This window comes from Marmota flaviventris, chromosome 1 (genome assembly GCF_047511675.1).
Source record: "Marmota flaviventris isolate mMarFla1 chromosome 1, mMarFla1.hap1, whole genome shotgun sequence".
NCBI classification, from domain to species: domain Eukaryota; kingdom Metazoa; phylum Chordata; class Mammalia; order Rodentia; family Sciuridae; genus Marmota; species Marmota flaviventris.
This window is the reverse complement of record NC_092498.1, coordinates 108,021,818-108,044,782: the sequence shown is the minus strand read 5'-3', so window position 1 is coordinate 108,044,782 and position 22,965 is coordinate 108,021,818.

Here is a 22,965-nt window from a genome sequence, read left to right as displayed (position 1 = left end):
AACAGAGCCATTTAGGACCAATGTTCTAACTGCTTCCCAGGGCTTCAGGAGGCAGGATGGGAACCTCAGGGCTGCATAATTCTTTAAACTTTCCTGGGTAAGAGAGATAGCTTTGGGTGGAATCATGTCCAAGTACTATTGGGTTCCTAGGTTCCTGGTTCCCATGACCTTGACAACTTCCTAGTTCTGACTGTGGGCTCTAGTTTGGCCCCAACCTTAGGGCCTTCCTGGGGGGCCCCTGATAGCTCTTGTGCCCATCGGTTCTTGGCCTCTGTTTTCCCAGGGTGTCTGCCTGAGAAGGACAGCGTTTCTGGCATGGTATGTCCTGGCATGATGGCCATTTCCTCTTGGGTGAACCACTAAAGAATGTGTTAATAAGGGAACATGACACTTGTGGACAGTCTGAACACTCCTCCCCTTTCTGTCTTCACACCACTATCTTGCTTTAGGCATCATTTGACATTCAGTCATGGACATTGCTTTGGTTTTGGATTCAGCCCAAATAATGGGTCTTGGCCAAAAGACAATTACACAGTGTTTTGAATATGACTGTTTTCAGAAAGGCCCAGGTGGGAATTATGCTGTCACACATCACCCAAGGCCAGGGATAAACAATTTAGCGCCCAGGTTTCCTAATCCCTAGCACTGGCAAAAACACAGGAACCATATCATGAGACTGGGGGAACTGAAGATGATAAATGTACACGTTTAGCACAATGACTGCCATGCCAGGAGACCTTAATAAAAACTAATTAATGTTATAGGGATCATAGTTAATACTAATAAGAGAGTTCAGTGATTTGATTCATGCCTTTTGGCATCAAGGTGAGAGCACTGGTCTGAAAAGACAAGAGCCCTGGTTTCTAGTCTCCAGTTTGCTGTCCATGATTACATGGAGTCCAACAAGCTGCCTCTTCTCTGTGAGCACCAATTTCTTTCTTATAAGCAATGAGAACTGAAAGTATCTCTAAAACCCTATCGTTCTGCAATTGTGTTATCTAGGCAGGAAGATCTTTGATGCTATATCAGCCACAGTCCCTGAAACAAATGACTTACTCAAATGGGTGATCTGAGGAAATGTTACTGCTAGGATTATTTGCTGTTATCATTTGGCTCTGGAATGTCCCCCTGCCCAAAACTCATGTGTTAGGCAATGCAGCAATGTTCAGAGGGGAAAAGATTGGATTGTAAGAGCTATGCCCTCATTAGTGGATTAATTCATTTGGTGATTAATAATTCAAATAGACTACTAGGTAGTAACTGTGGGCACTTGGGGGATGATTGGAGGAAGTAAGTCACTGATACTGCTGATCATCATGGCAGTGCTAATCCAACCACAATGAGATGGCTTTGGGCTAGATCTGTCCCTGGTGTCTTCCTCTCTATCTTCCCCTACCCCCTCTTCATGGCTTCTGTGTGGTCAGCATCTTTCCTCTATCATGCCCTTCCTCCATGATGTTCTGCCTCATGGCAGAACATACATACATGTCAGACCCAAAGCAATGGAGTTGGCTGACCGTGGACTGAAGTCTGAAATCATGAGTACTAAATAAACTTTTTCTCCCCTAAATTGTTCTTGTCAAGTATTATGGTCACAATGATGAAAAGCGGACTAACATTGGGCAGGGTTTAAGGAAACCATCAAGGGATGGTATGACAAACCTAGAGCTGGCAACCAAGAGAGTCTTTTACCCCATCATAATGAAGGATGAGGAAAGGTAAAGGGACCACAACCTGGAAAGTGTTCTACACTTACGAGGGTCTCATAGACAAGAGATGGGCCTTTGAAATGGAGACACAGCCACTGCCAGACCATAGCCTGGCTTGACAATAAATACCCAACTTGCTCTTTTCCTGCCTCCAGTGCCTTCCAGTGTTTTCTGTTGTTCAGATGCAACCAGATTTCACAGAGCAATGGAACCTGTTGATGCAATCCATAATGGTCAGCTCCCTGGTGCAGAAAGCAAGGAAAGATAGAAAAATGTTCTGGAAGGGCAAATAGAATATCCTTTCTAATGCCTAATGATAGAAAAAGAAAACCTCAATACATCATCATAAGAGTAATGATTTAAGGTGAAAAGATGACTTTGAATTAATACCAGTGAATATCTAAATTCAGTGTGAATTTTGAAATTTTCAATAAAACAGTGTTTGGTCTTTCTTTGTACCAGTTGGAAGTTTCCAGTTTCATTTTTCCTCTTGCATTATCATGACGGAGGATATGTGCCTTCACCCCCTCATTTACCAAAAGTTAAAGTCATCATTTACTTACTTCCCTTCCTACATAATGCATGTGTTCAAGGAAGCCAAAACTATTCCAGTTTTACCTTGTAATTAGCAACCTTGTCTGAATGTGAAGATAAAAACAAAGAGTCACATGTTTTAATGATAATTTATTTTATTTTTAAATCTATTCCAATTAGTTATACATGACAGTAAATGCATTTTGACACATTGTACCCAAATGGAGCACAACTTCTCCTTCCTTTGGCTGTACATGGCGCAGAGGCACACCAGTAGTGTAATCTTACATGCATAGAGGGTAAAAATGTCCATCTCATTCCACTCCCCTCACATAATCCAAAGTTCCTTCATTCTTACCTACTCCATCTAATAAGCATCCACTTATTAGAGAAAACATTTGGCCTTTGGTTTGGGGGAGTTTTGCTCTTATTTCACCTAGCATGATATTCTCCAACTCCATTAATTTACCTGCAAAGGCCATAATTTCATTCTTCGTTAAGACTGAGTAATATTCCATTGTGTATATGTACCATACTTTTTTACCCACTTATCTGTTGAAGGGCACCTAGGTTGGTTCCATAATTTAGCTATTGTGAATTGAGCTCCTATATATATTGATGTGATTGCATCATTGTATTATGCTGATTTTTAAATAGTTTTATTGATTTTAGTTTTTTAAAATATATGACAGCGGAATGCATTACAATTCTTATTACACATATGGAGTAAAATTTTTCATATCTTTGTATATAGAGTATGTTCATGCCAATTCATGCCTTTATACATGTACCTTTTTTTGCATTACAATTTTTATTACACATATATACCACAATTTTTCATATCTCTGTTTATATACATATTATGTTGAAACCCAATTCGTGTCTTCATACACATACTTTGGATAATGATGTCCATCATATTCCACCATCCTTGCTAATCCCCTGCCTCCTCCCTTTCCCTCCCACCTCTCTGCCCTATCTAGAATTCATCGAATCCTCCCATGCTTCCCCTCCCTACCCCACTATGAGTCAACCCCCTCATATCAGAGGAAAACATTCGGCATTTGTTTTTTGGGGATTGGCTAACTTCACTTATTTATGCTGATTTTAAGTCTTTTGGGTATAAACAAAGGAGTAGGATAACTGGGTCAAATGGTGGTTCCATTGCAGGTGTTCTGAGGAATCTCCATACTGCTTTCCATAGTGGTTGTACCAATTTGCAGTCCCACCAGTAATGTAAAGTGTACCTTTTCCCCTATATCCTCACCAACATTTATTTTTGCTTGTATTCTTGATAATTGCCATTCTGATTGGAGCAAGATGTAATCTTAGAGTAGCTTTGATTTGCATTTCTCTAATTGCTAGAGATGATGAATATTTTTTTCATGTTGGTTGATCAGTTGTATTTTTTTTTGAAGTGCCTGAATATTGTCAAAAATGGCCACACTATCAAAAGTGTTATACAGATTTAATGAAATTTCTATTAAAATCCCAATGACATTCTTCATAGAACTAGAAAAAAAGTAATCATAAAATTTATTTGGAAAAATAATAGACCCCGAATAACCAAATCAATCCTTAGCAAGAAGAGTGAAGCGGATGGCATCAGAATATCAGAACTTAAATTATACTACAGAGCAACAGTAACAAAAACAGCATGGTATTTGGCACCAAAATAGACTTGTAGACCAATGGTACAGAATAGAGGACACAGAGACAAACCCACATAAATATGGTTATTTCATACTAGACAAAGGTGCTGAAATCATACACTGGAGAAAAGAAGGCCTATTTAACAAATGGTTCTGGGAAAACTGGAAATTAATATGTAGCAAAATGAAATTAAACCTCTATCTCTTACCCTGTACAAAAATAAAGTCAAAGTGGATCAAAGACTTAGGCACTAGAATAGAGATCCTGCACCTAATAGAAGAAAAAATAGGTTCAAATCTTCATCATGTGGGCCTAGGACCTGACTTCCTTAACAAGACTCCTAAATCTCAAGGAGTAAAATTAACAATCAAAAAATAGGATGGATTCAAACAAAAAAGCTTCTCAGCAAAGGAAACAATCAATAATGTGAAGAAAAAAGTCTACAGGATGGGAAAAAATCTTTCCCACATGCATCTCAGATAGGGCACTAATCTCCAGGATACATAAAGAACTCAAAAAACTTAACACCCTAAAACCAATAACCCAATCAATAAATGGGCTAAGAAACTCAACAGATACTTAATGATGATGTTTTAACAAGATACTTTATTCCTCTAAAGGACCTGACACAACCCAGCTAAAAGAAAAACTAAATGTTTAAGAAATTAGAATTGATTAATTACAAATTTTCACCAGTAAGGTGGGATTTCTATGGACCAGGCTAGAAAATGACAGAAATATGAATTAAGCACCATAAATTTCCAAGTAGTAATTTCATAGCCACATGTCAAATATATCAACTTTGGGACCCTTAGGAGGGTTTGAGAATGACAGGGAAATATTTATTTAAACAAAGTCTCACACACACATATGGGGTATCAATGGAACTGTGTCCTTCTTTCCTTTTAATTTCAACAACCACCAAAGGCTCTTTGCCCAGAGGCCGGTTCCATACTGCAGAGCAGTCATGTCTGACCCAGAGGCCCTCCTCACAGGGAGCTGGCGAGGGGAAGAGAGATGGGCAAATGCAGAGTGGGATAGATGCCTAGAGCATAGGTCCCAAACTCCAGCTAGGGTGTCAAGAGAACATCCAGAGAAAGTGGCAACTGCGTTGATGGCCAGAGAATGAGAAGGGGTTAGTGAGTCATTCTGTACAGACAGAGTGTTTAGCAAAGACAGAAAAAAATAAAACCAGATAGAAATTTCCAGAAAATAAATCTTCAGAGAAGAAAACTGATACTTTGGAACTTCATCTTGAAGTCATGAGTTTCTGAGAAGGAAGTAACAGGATTGGTTCAGAAACATCTCTCTGACTAGAGCAAGCATGAGAAAATAAGCCATTGGGAAGTCACCACTGGCAATCCAAGGAATTGAGAGAAGTACTAATTGACAGGCTGTCTAGGGTTAAGGGGAGAAGGTCTTCCAGATTAACTCCAAGATGGAGCTGATGCAGAGGACCCTGGACAGTTCTAGAAACCGAACATGGGCACAAAGCTCCCAATACCCTGTGCATGACCCTAACAGGAATCCGGGTCAGTGGCCATATATCAGGTGAATAAAGTATCATAAACTTAGAAGCTATGAGATTTGCCAGTGTCCATATAAAAACACAAAACTATTACAGATTGCATTATGTTGACTTTTATTGCATTTTTTTTTGGTAACTATGATAAAAGAGTTTCTTTTTTTTTTTTTTTTTTTTTTACATTCCCATATTCCAAAGGTAACTAAGAATGGGTTCTAGGTAGCGCTAAACTTGTGTCCCCTTTTGCCATGCCAACCACCACATGAGCCAAAAAACCAAGAGGCTTTCTGGACACCTCCCCCTCTCTCATCTTTAAGCTAATCCATTACCCAAATGCTTCATTTTGTTTTATAAAAACAAAGAATAACTTTATCTGTTCATTTTTTTGCTCTCTTGACAAATCTCTAAATGACCACATGCAATTTTATTCATTTCCAAATTTTTTCTCTCTCTTTGGTTGTCTTCTGTGGAATTCCCTCTTACTGAGTAGAAGTCAGGCTTCTGTTCTCTTCAGACCTTCTCCTGCTGAGATGAGCCCCACTCACATTGGGGAGGACAATCTGTTTTACTCAAAATTCCCCAATTTAAATATTAGTCTCATCCAAAAATACCCCCACAGAAATATCTAGAATACTGACTTTCCAAGCCCCATGGCCCAGCCAAGTTTCTACATATATTTAACAATCATAGTTAGACTTTTAAAATTTTAGCCATTATAATAGGTGTGTAATGGCATCTCATTTTGGTTTTGATTTGCTTTTTTATAATAACTAATAATGTGGAGATTTTTAAGTGCTCATTTGCCACTTACACATCTTTGATTCAGTTCTATTCAAATTTTTGGTCTACTTTATTTTTTCTGTGCTGTGGATTAAACTCAGGGCATCAAACATGCTAGGCAAACATTCTATCACCGAGCTACATCCCCAGTTTGAGAGCTATTTGTATATTCTGGACATAAGTCCTTAATAATATGGATGATCTGCAAATATTTCCTCAGACACATTGTTTTAATTATAAAGTTAGTTACTAATTATTAATATCTTTCAATATATTGAGAGTCTAGTCCTCCAAAAGAGCCCTTCATTTCAGAGTTTCCTGACTAAGCTAAATCATTTATTCTTGAAAATCAAGTTTTAAATCAACTTGCTCAACTTATTATGATACCAACAAATTATAAATTAAATTTTAGAAAAAATTATAATATACATATATGTAGATACATATGTATATAGATATTCATTTGCCTAAGTCTATTTTTATTTTATAGATTCCTTCATACAGGTTTTTATTTTAAAAAATTCATTCCTTCTAACCATTTTATTAAATGTTTGCTGTTATAATTATTCTTTTTTTAAATATTTATTTTTTAGTTGTAGTTGGATACAATATCTTTAACTAATTTATTTATTTTTATGTGGTTCTGAGGATCTAACCCAGGGCCTCGCTCATGCTAGGTGAGCATTCTACCACTGAGCCACAATGCCAGCCCCATAATTATTCTTATTTGTTATTCCAGCATATCTGCTAACAGTTTTTTATATATATGAAGATTATTAATGTAATGGTAAGTCATTTTATTGTTTACATAAGTATTGAGACCAAAAGCATCAATTCTTTTGGTTTTGCAGATTTGCAATGATACCATTTGTAAATAGAGGTAATTTTATTTCTTCCCTTCTAATCCTTGTGCTTCTAATTGCATTGTTTGAAAGCCTCTAATACCAAGTTAAATAGTAGTGGAGATTGTGGACATACTTGCTGCCACCACCACCACCTTGTCACAGATAATACCTCTTCCTGTTCCCTCCCTTTCTCCTTCTTCTTTTTCAGTTCTAGGAAGGAACTATCTCTAAGGTTTCCGCATTATAGGAAGGTGACTCTTGATATGTTATATAATTTTTAAGAAATAATCTATTCATTTTCTTTTATTAAGTTTTTTTTTAAATCATGGTGAACATAATTTTGTTAAGTGCTTTTCTAACATCTATCGAATTGATAATAGGATTTTTCTCATTAGACTTTTTCTAATATTGGGGATTTGAACACAGGACCTCAAAGATGCTAGGCAAGTGCTTTCCCACTGATCTATGTCCTAGCCCTTTTAGTTTAATTTTTTAAACTAAATTTTTAATTTTTTAAAATTTTGACATGGGATCTCACAGAGTTCCCAGGCTGACCTGGAACTTGCTACCTTCCTGCCTCAGCCTCCCAAGTAGCTGGAATTACCAACATGTGCCACCAAACTCAGCTCAACAGACTTTCAATATATTGAAACATAGATTCCCAGTATTGAATCACCTTTTTCTTTCTGGAGTAAACATCATTAGGTCACAATTAACTCATATTTAGGTGAGCTGCTCTATTACTTTTTCACATTAGATTTGTTGAGGTTGGGAATCCATTCCATTTCATGTCTTTCCTTTTAAAAGACCTTTTAGGAAGCCCTGGAATTTTCTGGTTTTTAGTGATTTGGTCAATTTTTTCTAAGAAAACATCTGGTCATGGTACTCATTTACAAGGGATCTTTTTACAACCTCCTCCACTTCTATAGGAATTGGTCCTGATAATACTTTCTGTCTCTCCTGGGATCAACTTTAAGAAATTCTATTTTCCTAAAAAGGTACCCAATTTATCTAGTTATAAAATTGATTTGCAGAACATTTGGCTTAAATGTAGGACTTCTTTTTTATTTCTTCTCTTTTGGTAGTTATTTTTCTTGTCAACGCTTGTTTATGTACTTGTGGTTTCTCTCCATTTATTTTATTAAAGCTGTCTGTTGTTTGCAAAGAATAAGTTTCACATTTTCTTGTTAATCTGCTCTGGGTTTCTCCTTTGTTAATCTGCTTATATTATTATTGATTTCTTCTTTCTTTCAGTTTATTTTGTTAATATTTTTCTAGCATTTTGACTTGGCAATTTATTAATGTATTTTATTTTTAGTAAAATAAGTATTTACTACAGTTAATTTCAGATTCTGATGTACTGTGTTTCCATAATGTCTATTTTCTAGAAGTTTTGAAATTTAGTATTGCTTTTCCTCTTTGAACCAAGGACTGTTTAATAACCAACAGTTGCTTGACGAAACAAAGAAAGAAAACAAGCCTGGCACAGCGGCACGTGCCTGCAATCTGAGCAACTTGGGAGGCTGAGGCAGGAGGATTGCAAGTTCAAAGCCAGCCTCAGCCACATAGCAAGACCCTAAGCAATGAAGTGAGATCCTGTCTCAAAATAAAACATAAAAAAGTATGGGGATGTGGCTAGTGGTTAAGCACCCCTGGTTTCAATCCCTGGAAGAAAGAGGGGACAGGGGAGGGAAAAAGCAAGCAAGCAAAGTGAGCCCTGCAATTGCCCTTTCTTACTGCTTCAAGGGAGTTTTATTGCTTTGAACTTGCTTTTAAATTATTGGCAGGCCTTTAAAAATTGTTATTAATTTTTAATTTATTGTATGGTGGTCATAGGTGCTGTCAGTAGTTTATTTTTGAGGTACGTAAGATCTTTCTTGTGCCTTAAAATACCGTCAATTTTTGAGAAACTTCAGTTTGCATGTGGGAGAAGATGTGTTTTCTGTAAGCTGGTTTCAGAATCCCATGTATAGTGACAAAATAACCTACTGATTTGGTGGTTTGGTATTTTATATCCTTATTAAATGTTTTGTCTATGACTGAGGAAATGTTTCCTGTTTGAATGTGTTTCGATCTATTTCTCCTTGCATCTCCTCAAGTTTCTGCTTCATAAAAGTTATTGCTCTGGTATTTAATACATAATCATTCATAAAGCTTGTATTTTCTGTACAAATTTTAATCTGTAGCATTATTGATGCATGTATTTGTTGTGTTTTGTTTTGGGGGGCTGCATTCTGTGTTTTCTGATATCTTCTCACTTTGGGTTTCTTTGGAGTAGATCTTGAGACAAGGATTCAAATGCAAGTGGTTTATCTAGAAAATGAAAAAAGCACTAGTAAGCAGATAAGAAAATGAGTCAGGGAAGGATGGAAAACCCAGAAATAGTACATTGTAAAGCTGTTTGCTCCTAGGAACCAAGGGAGCTTTATTTCCCTTGGGAGCTCCACCTATTGTGGAATTCAAATGTCTCAGGGTGATTCTGTCCAGCAGTGAGGGAGCTGGGGTACTTGTACGCCATCTTCCATCACTCAGCTGTGGACTACTCAGGGGATATTAATTCTTCAGCAAGTCTAGTCTACCACATAGGGAACAAAAGAAGACTCTGACTGCCTGAGAAAGTCACCATGGGGAAAAAAATAAGGAGCTGGAAGAGGAACTTTAGGCTGGTATGCAGCAAAGTACAAAGAATGAGGAGATATGAGCCAGGCCCCGACATGTCTGCCCCAGAGCATAAACCCTGCTTTCTTCTCATCTATGTGGACCTAGCATATTGACATTCACAATTTTTATTTTGAACTTTCTGAACCTTTTATTTTAACTGTCTTATAAATAGTAGCGATTTGAATTTTCCTTTCTTAATCCATCAGAAATGCAAGTATCACATAATCTCACTAACATGGCGAATCTACAGAAGTTGAGAATTGAATGGTGGTTAGTAGAAACTGAGGAGAATTCCTGTTTTTAGGTGAGTCAAACCAATTTGTATTTATTAATTTAGTCAATATATGTGATCTTTGGTTCTTTTTGTTGTATTTCAAAATGTAAGTTTTTAAAAATTTTAACTGACACATAAAGCATAAAACTTGTGCATATTTCTGGAATACAATGTGATGTTTCAATACATGTACACATTATATAATGTTTAAATCAGGCCAAATATTTCTGTCTCTTCAAATAATTTATAATTTCTTCATGGTAAAAACATTCAAAATCTTTTTTTCATCTTTTAAAAAATATATAGCACATTATCATTATCTATACTCCTATCTAACTTACTCTTATCTAACTCTTAGTATTCATTGATCACTGTCTCCTCATAACTCCATCTTCCCATTCTCTTCAGCCTCTGCTAACCACCATTCTATTCTCAACTTCTATGCCATCAGTTCTTGTTAGTGAGATCACGTGGTACTTGTCTTTCTGTGCCTGGCCTATTTCACTTAACATTAGGATTCCATTCGGTTCCATTCTTTTAAATATTTTAAATTTAAATACAATGTCTTACAAACTTCCACTTTTAACCAAATGGAGTTAGAAGACATATATTTGTTTTCCTATGTGAAACAACCAAGAAACAAATACTTGAAACAAGGGTCTTCTAGATATTAAATATCTGGCAATTAATTGATCCTTAAATGAAGGGAAACAAGTCAGTGAGTCTTGAAGTTCCCCAGTTTTTTGTTTGGCGAGAGTTTCTCGGATGAGTTGCAGTAAGAGAGAACAAGGCAGAGTTGGGTGTACCCCTTCAGTAAAGGAGATGTAGCTGAGAGTCCAGGGAGAATACAACCATTGGAGTCCACAGAAGGCTCTACTGCATGGAGAAAGAGCTCCAGAGCCCTGCAGAGGGTCTGCTTGAATATTCAGCTGAGATGACCTATTAACTCATTAATCTGTTAATCCATCATTGGATTAATCCATTAATTGCTAATCACTAATCCATTCCATTTTTAAAGTCCCACCTCTTAATACATCACAATGAGAATTCCACATGAGTTCTGATGTAGACATTCAAGCCATGGTAATAACTAAGGTCTTGAATGAAAAAAAAAAAATGCCAATAATCCAGGGATAAGAGTTTTCCTATTTCAGCAATTCCTGCCATCATAAGAATCACAAGGTTGTTCAGCCTTGGGGAGAAGAATCAGTAGAAACAGCAAGAACATAGGCAGATATCAGAAGAATTATTTGATTTAAAATAATGTCTCCAGCTTCCTTATGAAGCTTCTGTTCTGATGCCATTCCATCGTCCTTCACCTGGCTCCAGCCTGCAATCGTGTCTAGAAAGCTCAGTGACTTTCTCTTTCTTCCCAGCTCTCCTCTAAATGAGTGTGTCTCTTTCCCGTTCTTAAAGAGGTTTTCATGGTGAATGTTTTAGTTAGCTTCTTGCTGCTGTGACCAAAAGACCTGACAAGAACAATGTAGAGGAGGAAAAATTCATTTTGTCTCACAGGTTCAGAGGTTCAGTCCGAAGTTGGCCAACTTCCTAGCTCCAGACCTGATATGAGACAGAACATCATGGTGGAAACATACAGCAGAGTAAAGCAGTTCAGGACATGGCAACCAGGAAGCCGAGAGAGTGGGATAAAATATATATCCCTAAGGCATTCCCTTAGTGACCTACCTCCTCAACCCTACCTGCCTACAGTTACCACTGAGTTAATCCATGTTAGTGGATGATTCCACAGATTAGGTTACACTTCTCATAATCTAATCACTCACTTCTGAAAAAATTCTTGTATTCTCTCTCACACATGAGCTTTTGGGGGACACTTCATATCTAAACCATAGCATTTTGCCCTGGTCCCTAAAAGCTCATGCCCATCTCACAAATGCAAAATACATTTAGATCATTTCCAAGAGTCCCCATAGTCTTTAATATTTATTTATTTATTTTAGTTGTAGCTGGACACAATATCTTTATTTTATTTATTTTTATGTGGTGCTGAGGATCGAACCCAAGGCCTCGTATGTGCTAGGTGAGCGCTCTACCACTGAACCACAATCCCAGCTCCCCCCATAGTCTTAACAGTTTCAACCCTACCCAAAAGTCCAAGTTCAGAATCTCCTCTGAGTCTCAAGGCAAACTCATGGACGTTTTCTCCTGTAATGATCAAATTACATATATCCAATATATAATGACACAGAGTAAACATTTCCATTCCAAAAGGGAGAAACGGGCATATAAAGAAGAGATGGGACAAAAGCAATACCCAGTTCCAGCTGGCAAGCAAGTCCTGTAGCTCTGCTTCCGGCATCTGGGTCATGTGGCACCATAATGTTCTTTCCAAAGGGCTTGTGTAGCTCTGCCCCTATGGCCTTGTTGGTTACAGCCCACATGGACGCTCTTTTGGCTTGTTTCTGCTTGATTCCTGCAGCTTTCTTCAGCAAATATCCCATGTTAATGGCATCTCTTAATCACAAGGTCTCCACTGCAACTTTAGCTTCCTTCCCACATCCTCCTGCATTGCCCTCTTGAGGACAGCTTACAGGAACTGTGACCCTGCCACACTTTGCCTAGCTTTCCAGATCTCCCTTTGAAATCTCAGTGGAAGCCTCCATGACCACCTAACTCCAACATCCTGCATTCCTGCAGAACCAGCATTATACGGTTGACACCAAGGTATGCCATCATCTTGAGTAGTAGCCAAGTTTCATGGCACCATGGCTGCAGCAGCATCTGAGTGCCTGTGTGGCTGAGCGTGGTGATAAATTCCACGGCCATGGGGATGAAATGGATAATGGATATTTATTCAACCAAAATGGTTCACTGAAATCACTGAAATGCACAAATCAAGTAATGGACCAATGGCTATGATGTTCTACCTCCCAGGAACCCCTGCATCCTTCTCAAGGCCCCATGCCTCTGTTGTGATGAGATGATGTGGTGAAAGATTCAAGCAGCGACTAGCTGGGGAGAGGAATTATTCCACGTAAACCACGAGGTGCTTCACCTCTGGAAAGATCCAGGGCTTTGTTAGAATAGGACTCAAGGAAACCAATTTCCACTCTTTTCCAGCTATATCTCCAGGCCTGGAGTGAAGACCAACAGACACTAGGCAGTAATGGAGATTAAGGAAGAACAGAAAATGTCCCTGAGACCCACAGTCAGAATTAGACACCATATTTTCAGTCTTGACCCTATTCAAAGGAGAGTGCAACTGGACCTCTATTTCCGTGATGGTAAATTGGTATGGTCCACAATCGTCCACAAATAGGCACTGAATGAACACTGAAATGAATGACAGGTGAAACTAGACTTACTCACCAGTGGGGAGAGTTCTTATATAGTTAGTGTCAGACTTATAGGTAGGAATATTAGAAAATAACAAGATTCTTAATTAGATCCACACACACCCAAATGGATACTACTTCAAGGGTGATGTCCTTTTTCATGTGGGAAAAACTAAGCTTGACAAAAATCTATGTATGAAATTCCTTAGAGGTCTACAGAATTAAGATGGTGAGCTCCATTTTGCTTACATGGATCCATCTAGAATGGAGAAAGCTATCCAGAATGACCATGGTATTCTCACTAGTGAGCTCCCAGTTACATCAGGAGATGGCTACTGTCATTGATGTTCAAATTTCGCCTTCAGTTTGAATAAAAACCAAACTATCTCTTGCCTCTTATTGTCACTCAGTGTTCTCAGATAATTAAGACTCTGTTAATTCTTGGCAAAAAGTGTAATTAAGAGGCTTAATTATGTCTGTGTGGAGTGAGGGGACTCAGCAGGGCACAAGGCAGAGGCTCTCAAACTTTAATTGCATTAGAGTCACCCAGGGAGCCTGTTAAAAATGCAAATTCCCTGGCTCCTTGCCAAAGTATTCTGATTCAGTGGGTCTGGATGGGATTCAAGAATCTGCATATTTGTTCTACATGTAAATCTACAGGTAATTCTAGTGTGTGTGAAGACGACACTTTGAGAAACACTTGTCTAGCAAGAAGAGAACCAGAATTTGAAGGCAGAAGAGACCTGCGTGTTACAGATTCAGCTAGCAGTTCCCTGTCAGTGAGGCACAAGGCAATACTCTAACAGAGGTATAGATAGTTTCCTGACTCCACAGACCCTGAAGAAATGCTTTGAAAATGCACTGTGTATTTGAATGTGCTTTGTAAACCTCTTTTCAAAATCTGTGTTTTATTGAGCTCTTCCTAGGAACTCAACACAAAGTGCTAACTATCTTTTAATCCTCCAACACTTTTACATGTGTGGCAGATACTATGTCTCCACTGTATAAAAGAGGACACTGAGGCTTAGGAAAGATAAATAATTTTCCCATTGTCCCACAGTTTTTTTAATATAATTATATAATATTTGGGTTCTCCAGAAAACATAGTCAATTTTTTTGTGTGTATATACATAAAGATATAGAGATCTATTATAAGGAATTGGCTTATGTAATTATGAAAGTTGAGAATTATAGACTCAGGAGATCCAATGTTTTAAGTTCCAGTCTGAGTCTAGTCTGAAGGCAGAAAAAGACTGATGTCACAGAGAGAGAATTCTTTTTTATTCAGTCATATTCTATTCTGTCTCTTTTTGGATTGAATGACACCCTCACGGAGGAGACCAATCTTTACTCAGGCTACCAATCCAAATGTTAATGTTATCTGGAAACTCCCTCATAGACACATCAGAAATAATATTTAACCAGACATCTGGGCACCCTGTAGCCCAGTCAAGTTGACACCTAAAATTAACCTTCATGGTCACTAGATAAGGTTTGGTTGTTCAGCATGTCCACCCTGGAACTAGGTAGAATCATTTGCAGTCTCCCTCTTTCCTGGTCTCCACATGTCATGCACTGCTTACAGAAGGCAGCTAATGACAGAGCAGTTGTACAGCAAAGGAATTGTGCAATGGGAGTGAACTTCCCTGTTCTCCCCATAGATGAAGTCTTTTGAGCTAGGTTTGAGGTGACACAACCTTCCCTTTGGACATCTCCTTGGACTCTGTAAAGCAGACACACCTTTGTCCTCATGGTGTTGCTTGGTTATCTCCAGAGGCCATGACCTCTGAGGGGTACTGGTTCAGGGAGCAACTTCAGGGTGGGAAAGAGATCAGGAACAATACATTCAGAACTTCATTCCATCTTCTACTTCTGGGGAGGGAATTGATCCTAGGATCATTCAGAAAGAAAAAAAAATAAGGATTACTGTGAGAACAGAAGACAAAAATGGCAACAGAAACCACTGTGATTTGTTGTTACTATTGTGGATAATATTGTACAAACAGGTTCAGCATTTGATTCTCATAAAAACCCAAAGTGGTGGGCAGATAAAGAAACTGAGGCACAGGGAGAAGATGGAGACAGCCACATATTTAGGCTTTCCATATTCCAAATTCTATTCTCTCTTATGGAAACTTGGAAGCTTAAAATCCTGAAAATCGCTAAAAGAGAGATCCAGCCCATTTTCAGATGCCTGGGGTAAATCAGGGAAACATAATTTTAGAATTTGGCCATTTTTAGGGTTTAATTTCATAGAAAATCTGCAGAGCAATAGGAACTATTCATTGGACCTTAGGGTAGTACTGTTCAGAGGATAAAGATGGCTCATACCAGTGTTTGAATGCCATAGGTGTGACAGGGCAGATGTGATGTTTTTCTCATGGGAAACCTTTGGGTAGAGTAGGGGGCAGGGATGTGATATGTCAGGTGAACACAAAGAATTCATAGCTGGGAGAAGGTGGAGAGCTTCCACCACACATGAAGCAATGCTGCACAGTCACAGCTGTCCTGGAGGAGACTCTGGGGTCTCAGGGCTGGGTCGGGTATCTGGGGACAGCAGAAGGTGTCCAAATACTGAAATCTCACCCTGCAAAGAACACAGGACAATTGAGGAAAAGTAGATCAAAGCCTCCTTGATCTTGCAAGATGTTTGAGAAAATCCTATATGGCTGTGACTACAGGTTTTAATAGTAAATAATTGGTTCTCAGGAGTTTATGGGAAATGCAAATTTAAAAAGCAGGATTATAATAGTGTTACCTTTAAAATTACCTAAGGCTCTGGGCATGGCAGCACATGCCTGTGATCCCAGCGACTCAGGAGGCTAGGGCAGGAGGATCACAAGTTCAAGACCTGCCTTAGCAACTTAGCAGGACCCTGTCTCAAAATAAAAAATAAGGGGTGTACATATAGCTGAATTAGTAGCATGCTTGCCTCCCATGCATAAGGCCCTGGGTTCAATCCCCAGCACCAATAAATAAATAAAATTCTTTATTTTTAAAGGCAAGATCAGGTATGTTGATGCATGCCTGTGGTCCCAGCTACTCAGAAGGCTGAGTTTGGGAGTCACTTCAACCCAGGAGTTCAAGGCCAGCCTGGGCAACATAGCGAGACTCCTTCTCAAAAAAATAAATAAATAAATAAGAGAAATAGGAACAAAATTACCTGAGGCAAAAACATAGTATATTGCTGAGGGTATTGGGAGATGAGTATGATTTCTGTAGCTATGGTTTAAAATTATTACAATGATTCCATTGGACAACTTGAAAATATATTTCAGGCTTAAGTTATGCATACCTAATGCTGGGTATTTCTTTTATTCTCTGAATTCTTATGGAAGAAATAAAAGCATGAATATATATGAACAAGGATATGTTTAATAAGAGAGACTTGGTAAAATAAACTATTGCTTAGCTATGCAAGAGAAAACTTTCAGCCATCGAAAATGGTGTTGTTAAAATGTTTACTTAGGCCAGGCATGGTCCAGAGGCTGAAGCAGGAGGATTGTGAGTTTAAAGGCAGCCTCAGCAACTTAGCAAGGCCCTAAGCAACTCAAGGAGATCCTGTCTTCAAATAAATATAAAAAAGGGCTTGGGATGTGGCTCAGTGGTTAAGTGCCCCTGGGTTCAATCTTCAGTACAAACAACAAAAAGTTTCCTTACATCAAAAAGTCTTAAAAAGATTAAGTACAAAAATGAAATTAGAAAACTTGATGTTTTATCTTACAGTTCTATCTGAGTAAAATATTTTCCTCAGTAAATTTATTTGAACCAATTAACAATACATAAATATAGCAATGACTTTTGCTATAGTTTTCGATCTTGAACAGAATAGTGACATCGTTGACAGGAGTCAGCCCCACAGAATTTGTGTGTGATACCAACAACTCTTTCATGGTCATTCAAAGGTCAGTGTCATTGGAGGCTTGAGGTTGTGCTTCCCAGGCTTTAAGGGGCAACTTAGGATTGGATCCTAGACACAGGCTTTGCCACACTCCAGAGTCTTTATTGATCTTTACTTTGGCTTGCTTTAGCTAGAACAATAAGTGAGTTGAACATGGGGCACTGGTGACACTAATTACATAGGCCCAATGCACTGCCTCAGAATTCCTGTCCTAAAGGGAATGCTTGCAATGGGAAAGTTTCGCCAGTATTGACCATGGTCATAGAATAGGTTCTAGTCACCAATCAGCCTATTAAAAGAAACCAATTTCAAAAAAAAAAAAAAAGGCTGGATCTGTTTTAAAACCTGGCTACCCAGTAATTAAACACAATGTCATATTACATTATGATATTGGGCCACCATAACAAGACTATAGGTAAAATTCCATAAATATTTGAACATATGTACGCTAGGAGGAACAAGTAATTCACTCTGTCAGCTCTGTAGCATTTAAGTCCCCTCCTCCTAATCCCTATTTGGCTAAGCATTTGCAACTACTAATTACACGGTAGTGAAGAAAATATGAATGTAATCAAGGAGTGATATCAAAATAAATTACTTTTCAAATTTCCCTTTGTCTCCAAAGAACATGTTTATTACTCTGTGGGACCCTGGCATAAAGTATAGAGTGCCTGGATTATTATAATATGCAAGGAGCAAGCAAAAGTGAGTATGTATGTTAGTGTCACTGGTGTGTCTGGATTCCTTTTGAAAGCTCTTTGATCTCAGCAGGGTTTTGAGCTGAAAGACTTCAAAAAGCACATTGTGAGCCTCAGCAAACACAAACAGCAGTTGTAAGGGTGGAGAGACCCTTGCCATTTTTTTCTTAACTGGAAGTGTGCAGAAGTCAATCACATCATATTAATCATCTACCGGTCAATATAATCAACTTCAAGATAAAGTGGAAATGGAGTTCAGATGCTTAAATTATGTTTCAATTTTGGCATTGTCTGCTAGCTTTTTGGAGTGCTAAGAACCAGTGTGAGAGTCCTGTCTCTGATTTTGCACCTGCTTTTGGGTAGTTTAAGAATGCTGGAGATTACAGTGTTTATCATAGATTAAACTATTTGGGCTGACAGTTCAGGCAACTGAAAATTTGCTCTGTATGTTAACCAATGTCAAATCACAAGTTTATTCTTTTGCTTCCATAATATGATAATATATTTATATTAATAAACCTGTGTCCTATTTTTCATTTATTTGGCTATGGTTTCATTTCACTCTTTATTATTTTAAAAACATATATTCCAGTGTTCCTATTGTGTTCCTCTTTGCCCTATTTAGTTTTTTTCTGCTAACAGCATCCTATTTTCCTTTAAGAAAACACCAGCATCCTACTTCAAGTGCTCCTGGTTGGACTGTTAATTCCCTGCAGATTTCAAGTGCCCCAGCTGGTCAGTTAAGGAAGTACATCCCTGGACAGGCTGAGCTTGAGCCCTGATTAAATGGCTATTCGTAAGTCTCTCTGTCAATTGAGCTCACTTATTAGAAAAGAGATGGGCAAACTTTTTCTGGAAAGGACCAGAAAGTAAATATTTTAGGCTTTGTGGACCATCTGGTCTGTTGGGATGACCCAGTACTGCCACCATATTGAGGGAGCCATGAGCAATATGAAAACATATGGCCATGGCCGAGTTCCCAAAATGTTAGTTTACAAATGCAGGCAATGAGCCAGGTTGGCCCATGGGCCATAATTTGCCCAACCTGGATTTAGTGTTAGTTTACAAACTATGCTCTGAAGAAATTCCTCAGTTAGAGGGTTATATGTCCCAGCCCACCTCACTTTATCTTTTGAGGAAACAAAGTAGATTATGTTTCTTCTGCTTATATATTGGGGATGCATTTTCAATTTAATATGAAAGTGACATTCTTTATCACACAAAGTTTTTGAAGATCAATGACTGAAGGTAATAAATGAGTTACTAATGATTTGACTTTGGGTCATGGTTCTGAGAGAGAAAGAGTACATTTAGTTTCCTCAGGACCAGTGCAGGGTTGGTTGCTATTACACATGACATCTCCTGCATTCTTCACAGAATGACTTATGGAGGAGTGAGCCAGCAGAGCCAGCATGCGTATACCCCACATCATGACACATCTTTGCCATCAACTGTCAGAGCTTTTATCAACATGGTCTAAATGCATCATTCAAAAATTTTTAGTGTTTACTGTATATAGTAGGGAAATGGATAAGCTAAGATTCGCAAGGCAGAACAAATATTATTAATGCATATTTTTACGTGCCTATTGTTGAAAAGGTAAGGAGAAAATTATCCGAGGGGACACAGAGATAATTATTTATATAGTTTTAAATCTATTTCACCTGGATAAATTTGAATACTTTGGCCCTGCTACTAGGGAAGTAAAATAGTACATCCACCAGGGCGATTAACATGGTTATTCCTTAAAAAGATTAAAAATAGAATTGCCATATGATCGAGAAATTCCATTTCTGGGTATGTATCCAAAAGAAGAAAACAGGGACTTGAACAGATATTTGTAAACTATGTTTATAGCAGTGTTATTCACAGTGGCCAAAAAGTGAAAGCAATTCAAGTGTCCTTTGGTGAATGAATGAATACACAAAATGTGGCATATGCAGGTATGTACACATGAAGAAAAAAGAAATAAAATTTAGACACATTTAACAACATGGATAAAACTCAAAGACATTATGTTAAATGAAATAAAATATAGTCCCCAATATAGTATGGTTACACTTATATGAGGTACTTAGAATAGTTAAATTCAGAAAGCAGAATTGTGGTTGCCAGGGACTGGGGATTGGGTTATGGGGAGCTGTTGTTTAATGGGTACATTGTCAATTTTGGAAGATGACAAAAAGTTTTGGAGATTGCTGTTGGTGACTAAATGTCTCTGCACTATACACTTGGAAATAGTTAAAGTGGTAAATTTTATATCATACTAATTTTGTAATACTTTTTAAAAACCAAGAAAATCTTTCATGATGTATTTTTTAAATTTTTTTTTAGTTGTAGATGGACACCATGCCTTTATTTTATTTATTTTTATGTGGTGGTGAGGATCAAACCAAGTACCTCACATGTGCTAGGCAAGCGCTCTATCACTGAGCTATAACCCCAGCCCCCAGGATGTGTTTTTAATGAAAAAATTTTTAATTACAATTTATTTGATAAATTAATAGTCACACTTAATAGTCACACTTGTTTCCTTTCAAATTCTATTTATGCCACTTTTTAAATTTTTTTTTTACCTTCTGAGAATCTAAGTATGACCCCACTGTTACAACTCTTATTTTCATACTTTTGTAGTCTCCAGTTGTTATGACTGGGAAAAGGAGAAGAAATGGCATCACCTTAGACAAAAGGAGCCAGAGATGGGACATAATGAAAGAAGAACTTTAGATTCCCTAACTGTTGCATCCCAGAAACTGCATAAGAGCATATTCGTGGCAAACAAGGGCTCAAGGAAAGAGCCAAAAGTCACAGAGAATCACTGCCAGAGAGCAAATTGGGCTCTAATGAAGGAATTGGCCATCTGGGCTAGCTGAATTTCAGAATTGCTATGGGTCAGTGACAGCTGTCTCCTTGCTCCTTTTTCATAGGACTCTTAATTGTGGCATATTAATTCTTCAGTCTGCTGCAACAGATTGCAACAAAAAAAGATGACTTGAAACAACAGACATTTATTCTTTTGATTTTGAAGGCCAAAAGGACAAAATCAAGGTGTTGGCAGGAGTACACTCTCTCAGAAGGTACTAGAAAAGAATCTTCCCTTGCCTCTTTTTCCTTCTGATGAAACTAGGGGCTTCTTAGCTCAGATGATTCCAGTCTCTGCCTCCATTGTCATAAGACCTTCTTCTCTCAAACCTCCCTGTTCCTTTTTTCTTACAAGGATACTCATCATCATCAGATTTAGAAACATCCCTAAATCTAGGATGATGCCATCTTGAGATTCTCAACTGACTCACATCTGCAAAGACATTCTTTCCAAGTAAGATCACAGGTTCCAGAGTTAGAACTTGAATATATATTTTGAGGGGGACACAAAGCAACTTACTACAAGCAGGTATTGGTGCCTGTCCACAATTTCATACTGGCTCAATGGGGTCCTTAGACTTCATAGATCATCAGGAAGTACAGTACATAGGGACTGTATCCAGGAAACCTCTGCCACACTTGAACCTGATTAAGATAATGAGATTCTGGCCCTTGAGCCTGAGCCTGATAGTGTATTGAGACTTTGAGGCACTCTTGGGAAGGGGGAGGGCACATTTTTTCATGTAGAAGAAACAATTTGTAATTATAAGGCATAAAGGGCCAAGGGGGTACAAGATGGCAGTGTGAAAATATGTGCCCCTAAGCCTTTGAGCTTCCTAATTCCATATCTGGGTCCTGTCCACTTGAACCAAACGGGTGTGGACATTTGAAAAAATAGATCAAGGTAGAAAGTACACAGTGTAGCTTCTGAGCATAAGTCCTGAAAGTCTTTGAAACTGCCACTTGGTTTTTGGGAGGAATCTCTCTCTGGGAAATTCAGCCATCGTGTAAGAAGATCAACTACACTGACACCACTGCACTAAAGAGGGTTCATAAGTGGGAGTCCTCTCTGAGCTCCTAGCTGAAGGAGATGGACAACATTAGCCATAATGAACATCCCAGCCAACATCTGGCTGCAACTGTATAAGAAGGCCCTAGCAAAACCTTTATGTTCGTTTCAGTGCTATTCAGAGAAGTAAAATATGAGTAGAAATTGCCTAAGTGTCTAATGGAAGAAAATGTTCATGTAAACTAAGCACAGATGGTCCACAATGATGATTCAACTTAACAACTTTTCCACTTTACAGTGATGTGAAAGTGAACTCATATAACTGTTCTATTTTCCCTTTTAGTACAGTATTCAATAAAGTACATAACATATTTAACATTTTATCAAAAACAGACTTTGTGTTATATGATTTTGTTCAACTACAGACTAATTAAGTGTTATGAGCATGTTTAAGGTAGGCTAGACTAAGGTGGGATGCTCAGAAATTAAGATATATTAAATACACCTAGGAAGAGAGAAAAGGTCTGAAAAATAATACACCAAAATGTTAACAGAGGTTGACTACTAGAAATGATTATTTTTCCTTACTGAAATTCTGGATTTCTTCAACTTTTCATCATTCACAGAAAGGAATTGAGCTTTATTTGAATGATATTACAATGAATTATTATGAACACCCCCTAGTTTTATTTTATTGTATTAAATAGCACTCTTTGTATCACAAAAAATAGGTGAACAAAAAAATCTTCCTGTCCCTGGGAAAGAGGTATGTTCTCAGCACCCCAGACCTGCTGCTCAACTTGGCCATGTTGCTGGAATTTTAAGTCATTATTCACTTGAGATACTGTTGTGTTGATAGTTGGACCTGGGGTCCTGGTCACTGAACTAGGCCAAACCCTGGAGTGGATTGACTTCAGGAATGCCCCATGGAATGGCTACTGTGTTGACAGCCCTGTATTCCCATCAACCTGCCAGCCAGCTTGTAAGCACCTGCCCGGGTAGCAGTAGAATTTGAAGAGGTATGTATGATAGTAACCTTTAGGATTTGGGGGGTCTCAAATCTCTACAAATATTCTCAATCCACCACAAATGGAATATATGTCCTCCATAAAAATACTATATTTGTTATTAAAATATGACTTCAAACAAATTCCCTAACACCTCCCCTCTAAAAAGAGACACCAAAAAAAAAAAAACTTCCTGTGGAGAAGTTTAGGA